The sequence below is a fragment of the Primulina tabacum genome, chromosome 6 (genome assembly GCF_025594145.1).
Source record: "Primulina tabacum isolate GXHZ01 chromosome 6, ASM2559414v2, whole genome shotgun sequence".
Lineage (NCBI taxonomy): Eukaryota > Viridiplantae > Streptophyta > Magnoliopsida > Lamiales > Gesneriaceae > Primulina > Primulina tabacum.
The window spans coordinates 2,794,353-2,807,287 of record NC_134555.1 but is presented as its reverse complement, the minus strand read 5'-3'; the positions used below and the strand labels follow the sequence as shown (position 1 = coordinate 2,807,287).

Genomic DNA, 12,935 nt, shown 5'->3' with positions numbered 1-12,935 from the left:
ATCATTTTGTGAAATTTATTATTTAATGACAGATTCAAAACGTGAATTTAAAGAATATAAGAATTGGGACATAAAAATATTGAATGAAATATAGTCTTGTGCATCATTGGAGAAAAGCACGTGATATAAGGACCCAGGAGATACCCACCAGACAAATTCAAATTGTTGGTAGAAGTTTTAAAACATGGCGTCTTGTCAATTTTTATTATATACTAGTGACGTGACGGCATTTTTTGTGTTGTATATAATATAGTATACAAATATTATGCGCAATAATTATATTTGCGGTATAGAATAATCAAAATATAGCACTTGAAATGTCATACAATTTAAAATATTTGAATTGAACCGCTTCTACCAACTATATCTTTTGATAAAGTTTTAAAGATCTTACTATAATATAATATAATATAACATAAACGAGGCATGAAAGGAAAGAGTAAGAGAATGATACAGAGACTAATCAAGCACAAGGTGCAGATTGGAAGATTACTGTATGACAAAACATCTGCTGTTTTAACAAATGCAGGAAGAAAGAGCAAATATCCAAAAGTTTGTATAGTGTAACAAACAAATTACATATGTGAACACAGTGAAAATAGAGTGTACTTGGCATCCCCACATCCAAACTCCAAATTGAAACTTGCAAAACCATAGTGCCTGAAGATAAAATTGGAAGTTAGCTTCAGGGAATACTATCAAAATTCAAAACTATATGCTCGGCATGTGAACACAGACAAATTATTTAGTTATTCGTGATGATTCCACTCTTTCTGCAAGACCTTAACCAAATTAAATTCATCATAGCAAAAGGACCATCATGCACAATCACTAGCCTGATTTCAGGTCGAAGCTTTACAAAATGGATCCGTCATTGTTGTTTTTATCCTAAAAGAATCATTGAATATCACCAAATTTCTTCATCATAATGATCATTCATTGTGAGATAACTGATACATTTGGGATTCACAACAAGTTGGACCAGTATCAGCAAATCAGAAATGGCATGATTCCTTTTAATATGCATGGCTTATCAAATGATCCACGCTCGCGAAAAGAATTAGCAATATGCATGGGACCGGACTTACATTTAAGAGCATACAAAGGGTTCACGGATAAGAGTGGCGACATTGGCACGCAGACATGCATGCATGGTGATTTGAGACGGTCAAGGAGTATCACATAATTCAGACAGTATAGAATACATATTTTAGGATAAAATCGGGATTCTCAAACCTGCTGGACAAAGAAATTCAACTAAATGGTCCAAAATTTATAGACAAAATATTTTGCTGAGTCTGACTTTGAAATGTTTCAAGAATTAGTGTAATAAAGGTATATTATTACTGCTTGCCAAACCCTAAAATTATTCGTCCATGAATTAAACGGTTAAAAGGATAATCATTCTCTAGCACAAGCTAGTGGCAAACTGTTGCCATGCAGACAAATCCACAATTTTAAATTCTTTTTCATAATGTTTTCTTGGGGAATGTGAGGCAGTTATAAGAACATTGTGTTATACCAAAACATAAACAGCCCAAGGATAAAGACTTTATTTCTATCTTTCACTTTAAATGATGTAATAACAGACAACTTCTAAGGAAGCAACCATAACAGGATACACCACAAGTAGAAACCAGCTCGATGGAGAAAAACAAACATTCTACTGTCATCATAGAGTAACAAGATATGTGATGAATGAGCGGGAGTTGGGGTCCAAAAGTAATGCTTATCACCGATACCAGGATTATCAGGAGATAGGAAGAATACATCATACTACCACAACTGGTTGAACTTTTATTCTGATAATGGTATAATCCTGTCAAAAAATTTAACAAAAAGATGGGGTACCTAAATTTGGTTTGTCCTGCGCATATAATCACACATCACATTATGTATTTAAACATATGAATATAATGCTAACCAAAATCATATTACTCAATCAAAATTTCCATTTTACCAAGTGTCCAAGCAAGAAAGTTAAAAATTAACCCACAAACAGAGAGACATTATAAATGTAAAAAAATGTGGAATCTCGGTGTCACGAATTACAAACAAGGGGGTGTAACTAAGACATTACAGACAGCTGTAAGGAGAAAAACCTTTTCATAGAGTCCATGATCTTACTAAGTATTTTTGTCAAATGCCAACAACTCCATTATAATAATAATAAGCATGGATATTAAGCGTGCTACCAGTGAGGCATCGCAAATCATGTAGTTCTCATATCTGGTATAAAAATGTCAACTTCCTGGCTCCTGCTTCGGTTACCCATAAACATTAGAGAAACTTTTGAGGTTGTCTTCATTTTATCTTAATACTGAACTCAATCATCGTCCAAATCCATAGAGAATAATAAAATTAGAATTTAGAAGATAAAATGCATAGCTATTTTAACATTGATACCCCATGGATGGAAGACATGCACATCAAGAGCCCATATATTTTCCTATAAATACCAGATTTGAGTGTTTAGTTGATTCATTCAATATATTGTTTTCAGCAGCACACTTAGATGCTCCCCATATATCATCAGTCACTGACTTGAGCGTCGGAGGGGCTATGCCAGGACATCCTCCTGGACCCCTTCTAACGGTCTTCTTCGTGATTTCAGGCTCCGGACCATTTCAAAACCCTGTGTCTGTACTAGTGACACTTGCCCGAATCGGACCCTAAATTTCCTATCAAACATCAACACGAAAATTCACTAGTGCAGGTGCACAACAATGCACTGCATTAAAACTGTCCCATTTTGTACAACTTTGCTATCCAGCCGACTGGGAAATAAACAAGCTTAACTTTCTCTATCATAGCATAAAAAATAAATAAAATTGACTGAACTTTTGCGGAAACTCTCAAAATCAATTCAAATCATCCTTAAAAATGCATAGATTAATCGTTAATAGAGTTTTAACTTCAAATATCTAAAAAAAAAAAAACAAAGCTTGCACAAGGTGATATAAGCATAGGTGATAGAATCGAGGCAAAATGAGAACTATCATAACATCAATTAAATTAAAAATCCCTCACTTTCACAACTTACGCACCCAAAAACACAGACGATCATCAACAGATCACGCACAATAAAAACCGTAGAAATATTAATATTTTACCAATGATCAAGGGATGCTGGATCGGGTTCAGACTGGAAGATTATCGACGGCCGACTGAGAATGGTTGACATTGTGATTCACGGAGGAGGAGGAGGAAGACGTGGAGCTGAGGCGGAGATTGGTCAACATGAGTGGGCGATCTTTCGCCTCCTCGCCCTCATCGTCAGTGTCCGAGGTGGTAAGATTAACACAAGAACATCGCTCGAGTGAGGCGAAAAACGCCGCCGCGACGCTAGTCCCAAACCACCGCGCAAGGCCGTCCACCTTCTCGTAATACGACGCCGTATTCACGCCGGAATCCTCCATCTATTGTGGTTCTACGATTTCAAACTTCTGAATATAGGAATATATAATTTTTTTTTAAATATAAATTCTGAGCTTTGAAAGACCTTGCAACATATTCTTGAGCTACGAGCCTTCGGTTTGGTCTTGGTCAATTTTGGTTCGTTTTCAAATGTATAAAGCAAAAATTTGAATGAAAACAGAATTTTTATTTTAAAAAAATATTATTTTTTATTATTTATATCGATAGGATTAAATTGTCTTACTAGAGACTTACTCAATATCTAAATTTGATTTGGTTTTCTTATACTTCACTTTTATTTCATTTTTGTTTTTATATAATTTCACATATTTGCAAATATAATTCTATGCACTCATATTTTGTAAACTATTTTCATAATTTTTTTTTTGGAATTTATACATAATTTAATATTTTTCATTAATTTCTTAAATTAATAATTATTTGATATAGATGACAGTTTGAAATGGTTTTTTTTAATTTATTAATATATAAATATACTTTTTTAAAAGTTAAATAATTTAATCATTATATGTGTATATATTTGAGATCGTGTGTATGTTTGATTTTTTTTAAAAAAAAAACATCACAATATTAATCTGTAACCTCGTTTTTGATATTATTTAACGTTATTTAAAAATAATTTTTGATAAAAATATGAAATATTACAGATTAATTGGAAATTTTAAAAGAATTAAAAATCATTTCGTAATAAAATTCTAATTTTTTAATTGAAAATTTATTATTAATTTCAATTATATAGGCCGATAAAATTTTATGATTCTCGCATATATAGTGTAATGATTTTATAAATAAAAATTATAATTTTAAACTTTATAGAATTTCATGATTAGAAAGTATAAAATAAAGAGAATAAAGCGAAATTTTTAGACAACAAAAAAAAATAGTTGTTTTGTTTTTTATCAATTATATCATTAAATTTCTCTATATCTTAAACTCTAATTTTTATTTTGAGTAGGTCTCTTATTAGACGGTCTCACGAACCTTTTTCTGTGAGACGAGTCAATCATACCGATATTCACAATAAAAAGTAATACTCTTAACATAAAAAGTAATATTTTTTCATGGATAACTCAAATAAGAGATCCATCTCATAAAATATGACTCGTGAGACCGTCTCACACAATTTTTCCTTTTATTTTATCTTTTTATCATATTTGTTACAAGACTGTTTAAATATTTAAGAATTAAGTGGCGCTATATTTTTTTAGATAGTATTTTATTATTATTATTGAATATTACAATCATTGATATACATCATAAATTAAAAATCATGAAATCAGTTCAAAATTCAAAAATTCTTACGACATTTAGTGCTCTTGATTTTGATTTCAAATTATTATAAAAAATTAGTAAATGAGCCAGCGCAAAAAAAATGGCAAATCCTGAAGAGAGAAAGATAAAATATAGGTAAAAACTTGTGTGTGACGGTCTCACGGTCGTATTTTGTGAGACGTGTCTCTTATTTGGGTCATCCATGAAAAAGTATTAATTTTTATGCTAAGAGTATTACTTTTTATTATGAATATTGGTAGGGTTGATCCATCTCACATATAAAGATTCGTGAAAGCGTCTCATAAGAGATCTACTATAAAATATTTACACAAATATATTTCTAAGATGATAGAGAGTGAAAGAGAGATTGAGAGAACAAAATATGACAAGTGACAAAGATAAAGATAAAGAAAGGGAAAGAGTGTATTCCTTAAAAGTTTTTAAAACCATCCAAATATTTGGACAGAGACAATCTTTTACGATTTATAATTGTGTTTTGTGCTTTAATGTTGTAAAAATTTATGTGAGACGGTCTTACGAATCATATTTTATGAGACAAATATCTTATTTGGGTCATCCATGAAAAAATATCACTTTTTATTGTGAATATCGGTAGGGTTGACCCGTCTCACAGATAAAAATTCGTGAGACCGTCTCACAAGAGACCTACTCTTTAATGTTTATATGTTAATGAATTTCATGAAGTTATTAAAAATTTATTGAAAATTTGAATATCTCTAAACTTTAGTAGAGTTTTTAAAAATCAATATTGAAAATCATTTGATTTTTTAAAAATCAATTAAAGTCAATTTGATATCTCCCTTGATTAAATATATCTAAACTTTTAAAATATAAAAAAAATAAGTAAAAGTCATTATATATTCTGTATTGAACATAATATATTTTGATAATTTTTATTTCAACCCTGACAATCTTGTAATTATCATTTTATTCATTTGGAAATTTTTTTATAATAGTGCGTTAATTTTTATATAAAATTTTAATTAATTCAAAGATAATTAAGAAGAAATGATTATATAAGAACACCAGTGATATAAACCTCGCATATATATACATATATATTATATGTAAAACGATCAATTCGGTGTTCACAATCTTTTAATTTTAAAACCGAAAACCGAACCGAAAGATTGAAATTCTCAAACAATCAAAACAGAAACCAACCAAAAAATCATTTAAATCGAACAAAACAAACCAAGATTTACGGTGCGATTGGTTTTTCGGTTTAAACTCTTTAATAAACACCCATGTTCTCGAAATACCAAGTTCGTGTATAATTTACATACATACATATATATATATATATATATATTTTTTAAATATATATTTTCTCTCTCTCTCTCTCTCTCTCTATATATATATATATATATATATATATAATACTTTCGTCAAGGCTATTCGTTACCGACAATAAATTGACGTAAAGGTCATTATAATTAGTACAGTTAACAGAAATTCAGAACATGATTATTGTTGAATTGATATATATTGTAATTTGTATATGTATCTAATTAAGCTCCATCATGAAATTACAGATCAAGAACATATGAATGAAATATTCATTTTCTGTATTTAAATTTGCATTTAATCTTAAATTTTTATCCGCACTTTGACAATTTTATCAAGAATATCTAGTTATAATAGAACAAATTTTAAACGTATCTAAATCTGTCGAGTTACTGAAAAATAATTTACATATAATTCCATCCATATAATATAATATAATATATATATATGTATGTATGTATTGCTTGGATGTTTTTTTTTAATTATTATTTCATTAAAAAGAAAAGAAGAACAATATTGTTAGCAACGAAATGGAAAACTCGTCCCGTGTGTTTATCTGCCATTCATGGTTCAACTACCAACAAATAACATATGTTTTGCCATTTCCCAACCAACATTCCAATTTCTTGTTTTACTTCACATTTTTAGATGACATGCATTTGTTTTAAAAACATCAATTCATATTTTGTAACAAAAAATATTAGTTTAATTGGCTACGTCCCTTAACCTGCACCAAACACTTATCGAGTGAAACCAGAGAAGCCGATCGAGGTTTGTCTGTTTTTTTTGTTTTTGAAATCTTATTCTAGCTGGTGGGGAGGACTTAAATTCGAATCTGTACACTGGGAATTTCAGGTGAGATCACTATGCCAAACGCCCGGTTTCCTTACCGTCTTTACGTACTTCATGGGCACATATACCCCCATGCATCCAACTTCTTTTTTTTTTTTCCTCTTTGGATGAAACCTAGAGATCGCTAGACAAGTGAGGCAAAAGAAATGGATATTTGAATATTCCTTCATATAATGTTTCTTGCTCAAATGAGTATTCCAAAGGGGAACTTTATAAACCGAATGGAACACATGCAACAGTTTTTGTGATGCTCATTTGGGCAAGCAATGTTAAAAAGGAGGTCGGTCAGATTGCGCGCGCGGGTTTTCTTCGGGTAAAAGATCTTTGATACCGTTATATATGCACACACACATATATTCTGAATAAATTTATCTCATGATAATATATATATGAATATATATTATCATGAGATAAATTGTCTCACTTATTTATTTGGATGTATAAGTTATCTCCTTTGATGATGGCCGAGTAAATCGGGTTAGTTGGGTGGGAGATTCACCGAGCCAAGTAAGCTTCTCTCGCGGACGCTTGAGATGGGGCAGATAATTTTCGGGCTGAATGATCTACGCACTTGTTAAGAACTAAGAACGTTAATCGGGTAAGTTGACTGTAATGATATATTTCATAACGAAATCAAACATATATTTTAAATTTTCAAAGTACTTATTGAACACAGCCCCGTTGAGCATAACTGCAGAAGTGGCGTAAACCCTACCTATAATAAAATATTTGTGTGTGTGTGTCAGCATGATTGCGCCAACTACTACGTTTGGTTTAATTTAAAAAAAAAATAGGGATTTGCATTTTGATTTTGAATCATGGATTTGAAATTCCATTTTGTTGTGTTGGTCAAATTTTTAAATGGTATCTAAGAATTAGAATTGACTGTTAAAAATAATATTATTCGATATTACAAAAATTCTACTTTGCTTATTTTTTTTTTAAAATAACTTGTTTATTCATAACATTAATATAAATGCTGGTACATGGTTTCTTAAGATATAAAAAGAAAAAGCATTTTGAAAGAAAAACCATTTTTCATTAAATAGCCTTTTGAATAAATGAAAAGAATAGAGAGTTCATCAAGAGAAATTTTTAAAGAGTTAACAAAATTTGATAAATTAGAATTTTTGTATTAAAAAAATGGAGGTTTTTTAAGAATGAGAAATAATTTATAGAAAAATTTAATATAAATTTTTTTGATCGATTTTAAAATAATCTTCTCGAAATATACAATAAACTGTGTGGAAATTAGTAGTATAAAATTTTAGGAAAAATGATATGTTATTAAATGTGAAAAGTAGAATAAATATTTTATAAGTAAGTTATACAAATTTTAAAAAATAATTTTTATTTTCTCCAAAACCCAAGTCCCACAAATTCTTTGCATTTGGATTAATGAATTTCAACATATAGATTTCAAATCTATAATAAAAAATATTTTTTTTTGTTTGGACAAATCAACTTGACAATAAGAGTAGATCTCTTGTGAAACGGTATCACGGAATCTTTATCTGTGAGACGGGTCAATCCTACCGATATTCACAATAAAAAGTAATACTCTTAGTATAAAAGTAATATTTTTTCATTGATGACCCAAATAAGATATCTGTCTCATAAAATACGACACGTGAGACCGTCTAACACATGTTTTTGGCCTGACAATAAATATATTACGAATTTAAAATAATTATTTTTTAGGTCGTCGTCAATCCCAACATGAAATGATTCAAATGCTACATCATTCAATCCAAACACAGATAGATTTCATTAACTTAAATCAAATCACATCAAATATCAATAACATTTCTAAATTTCATCTTTCCAAATTACACCAATAATTTTTTTTAAAAAAAAGATTTAGAAAAGGCTCATAAGTCATAGACAAGTCATAAATACTTTTTTGTTCCTAAAAATACGTGCGTAATTTCATTTATACACAATATTTATTAGTCAAAAAATAAAATTTTAAGGGTTAATTATATTAATATGTATTTATGTAAGCATAAGGTGACACACAAGATGGAGTTAGAAGTATATGATTTCACTCCTTCCGTAAAAAATAAAATAAAAATAATACTATATTTGATGACGTACTGAAACGCGCATGCATGCATAAAATCGTGCGAGCAAAATTCTTGATGGCGAAGAACGCGTTGGATAATTAAAAAACACGACTTAGGCCAGAATTTGGAACGAACAGCATCCGCCACATTGAACAATGAACAGTGTTCAAACAGTAATGCTCCTTTTTCGGTTCCTTTTTCCCACTGTTGCCTTTCTTTTGATTGAAACATTTGATTCTCACCATATATTACATCACACATAATAAATTATCTTAGTGATAGTATAGATTTATCACAAAAATTCTCACGAGACAGTCTCACAAGACAGTAAAAATCCGTGAAACCGTCTCACAAGAAACCTACTCTAAATTTATATACGCAATATTTAACATTGAGCCATCACAATCGAACCTTCAAATATATGCTGGTAATTATGTTGTATACTCGTGTGAATTTAGTGATTTTGGATTCTTATTGATCAGAAATATTAATGTATATAAATTTTTCCATCAAATCTTATTTTATAATGTATATAATTTTTACTTTTCTCAAAAAAGATAAATTTAGAATATATATAGCAATATTATTTATCAAATAGTAATGTTATCTTTGCATGTGTTGTTGTCGAGCTTTTTTGGTAGTGCTCCCTCAGCAGTGTCATTTTCCAAAATTTCAACTCTAAATTAAATCACATTTATTACAAAAGTTGGTCACTCTCCATTTTTGTCTTCTAACGAAATTTGATTTTTCAGTGTGACGAAAGCCAATCGATAGCTAGCTAGGTCCATCTGGACTAAAATTTTGAAGGCCTAAAAAATCAAAACCTCAATTTAATTAACTCTTAAACATTTCTTCCTTGGTAAACATATGAATTTCGATTTATGGACTAACAATTAGAAGTTCCTCTGTTTCGATTTCGCATTGACCGTTTATAGATCGAGCTCGATAAGATCAAGATTCTTGCTTTTAGTTACATTAGAAATCCCAAAAATTTCTTCGATCTTGTAGGTAGCTATCTTTCCATGCATATGTGGCTAGTTAAACAAATTTGAGCACTAAATATGCAGTCAAGTTAAACATATGATCAATAGTTTTATTAACTAATAAACTGAAACTATACATCTCTTACGTAATTATATAATCACAACTACAACGTTGGATTGGCTATTTCCGGGTGTTGCATGCATGAGTCCATGCTCCATAGTCAGCCATAATATGGCACGTTTCGATATGCCGCTATGGACGATCGAAGTATGATGAGACCTCGACTTTGATTCAGCGTAGAAAAAGTCTTGTAGAGAGATGTGTTGTTTTACCTTTTTTTCGCATCCAAAAAACAGCGAAAGTTCAAAAATTTTGTGTTTTGACTATAAAAACTATTTTGGGCGTCGTATGATTTAAATCATTCATATGAAGTTCATATTTGATTTACCTTTGTGTTTAAGAAAGCTGGACACTAAACAAGTCCGAGATTAGTGGAGTTGGTCTTTCTCGTAAATCCATAAAAATGATCTACCGGAATCAACCATCTTCTTCAATTTTCTAAATCAGGACCACGATTAAAAACTGAATTCATTTTATAGATCACACTAAAAATAAAAAAATGTGTCGATAGTTAATTGCCAGAATTTCAAAATTGGTGCGGCAGCACGGTGGGGCTGTGGAGGAAGGGGTTTGATCGTGTGAGAGGAAAGAGAGAGAGAATTTTTTGTGGGTACAAATCTTGTTCACATAGTGAAAAATAAAAATTCCGAAGGACAAAATTTTTCACTGATCCATTTTTGATAGCTACTAGTTTAGTAAACTCATTCACTAAAATAAAAAGTTTCATTCTCCTCACTTAATTAGAAGTTAAGCTAAATTACACAACTTCCATTACACGGAATCGGTTTATAAACTCATTTATAAGCAATATATTTCACATCCATCAAAATACAGTCGCCAAATTCAACTCTTTTAATTTTACTATCTCAACGGGAACACAGAATCAAAAACTTGTACGACCCTCAATGGTTCAGAGATACAACAAGTCGTGTGTTCACAACTTCATGTGATTCAGAACAATATTTGTTCTTATTCAGGCTTACCCAAATTAATCTCATTCTTTTCATCAACCCCTTGATTAAAAACGTCAGAACTGAAGTCTTATTGCACCTCATCGTATCATGGCAAGAGCGCCTCATAATCTCCTAGATATTGTTGATAGAGACTACAAGAACCTTAAAGTTATTTTTAGCGTACAATATGATCCCTTCAACTCATATATCCCGATTAAATATGCAACCATTGGTATATATCAGAAGTTGCAAATAAATTCGATAACTTCGATAACAATATGATGTATCTTTGAGTAAAAATAGTGACATGATCTATGCAACTGAGGAAACCATTTTCCAAAATGCATGTCTTAATCTGGCCAGAGATTCTTTGCATTATTAACTCATCATATCACATATGCTATCTTCACTGGTGGTTGAGCGGTAAATCCTCGACTACAATGCATTGACTCATACGTACCCAACTTCACCACCTGATGACCCTCAATAGAGTAGGTAAACGAATCAAAATGAATGTAAGCACGTATAGCCTCCACGTTGTCCCGGGTAAAAAAAACTATTGGTGTACAACTATAAGTCTATAACCGCGGACTCTTTTCACTCGATAAGTGATACCACTTAAAAAGTTCGAGGGAGAGTTGTTCGGTATATCATCAAATGATAATTCATTTGTATGAATGAGAATCTCCACGCCTTTACCAATTAAACATAGTATTTACATCACATTGCTAGTATCAAGCTCGAACGACATTTATCCTTATTTAGACGGCTGAATCGACTAGTGGGCAGTTAAAATATACAACACTCTTCCTAATAAATTTCATGATCTTACGTTGAGAGGTAGAACTCATTGTACATATGTATATTCAAGGACTTTATCTATGGAGCTTGCATGATATACAAATAAACTAAATGTCATAATTGGATAAAAACGTAAAATATTATTAAAATAAAAATTGTTTTTATATAAGAGTCAATAAGCATAAGCCATAAGTTGGCTTGCTGGACACCTACTTTAACAAGATGAGAACCCCATTATTACTATGATATAACTTACTAAAACCAACAAACATAAATTCACTTTATAAAGCAAATAGAAAGCATACATGAATCAGTTGCTCATATGGTGGAACTCACATATTTTTAATCTAATTTAGCTGATCAATTGATCATGTTGTATTAAAACATACCGGGTGTGGCATAGAGTGAACCTTTAACATGTTGTATAAACATAACATACTAAATGCCTAGTTATTATAATAATATATTATACCAAGCCGTTACATCAAAATCGGGTTTAGGGCTTTATTATTATTATTTTTATGATGATATAACTCGTAGTCGTTATTCTTCGGTGTGGAAATCTCTTGGCTAATGGAAATCTCTTGGCTAATACAGTAGTCTGCAAGCAAAGCTATAGACAGGTAAGTAGCATTGGGCGAACCTTGTGCAACAGCCGACATGCTTACACGAGAAAATGTTGGTAGGAGAAATCGAACTCATATGTTTTTTTATAGCATGTTGCGTGGTAGAAAACAAGAAGCAAATGAAGTTGCTAGCATATCCATAATTAATGGCTTTGGGATCGTATTTTCATGGTCATATAGTGGTGACCACTAGAAGAAGAAAAAAGAAGACTCGTGCATCATACATGTTTGATACCTAATTTAATATGAGCCATTTGGGCAGTACTAGATAGAAGTTAGAAGTGATATTATACATTCAAAGCACAAAGTAGCTATAATATTATTGACTTATTACGCCAGATGGAGAGGTGAAAAGCGAACTGAAAACCAAAACTCCACCTCAAGAAATGGCAATAACTTTAGGCATCTAAAAGAAAGAAGTGTGTCCACATGCATATAAGCACTATGTTCTTATACCTTGATGTAACATGCACATAATATAGTTGACTTAAAAATTTTGGTCATGCATCATCATT

General features: G+C 30.9%; 1 long non-coding RNA gene across 1 annotated transcript; it reads right to left on the bottom strand.

The window, feature by feature from the left end:
- Positions 1 to 427: 427 nt before the first annotated feature.
- Positions 428 to 3,570, bottom strand: LOC142548704 (uncharacterized). The gene is made up of 2 exons (XR_012820990.1): positions 3,114 to 3,570; positions 428 to 660 (listed from the first exon to the last, which is right to left on the bottom strand). It is a non-coding gene; the product is annotated as an uncharacterized LOC142548704 (long non-coding RNA).
- Between the last annotated feature and the right edge of the window lie 9,365 nt (positions 3,571 to 12,935).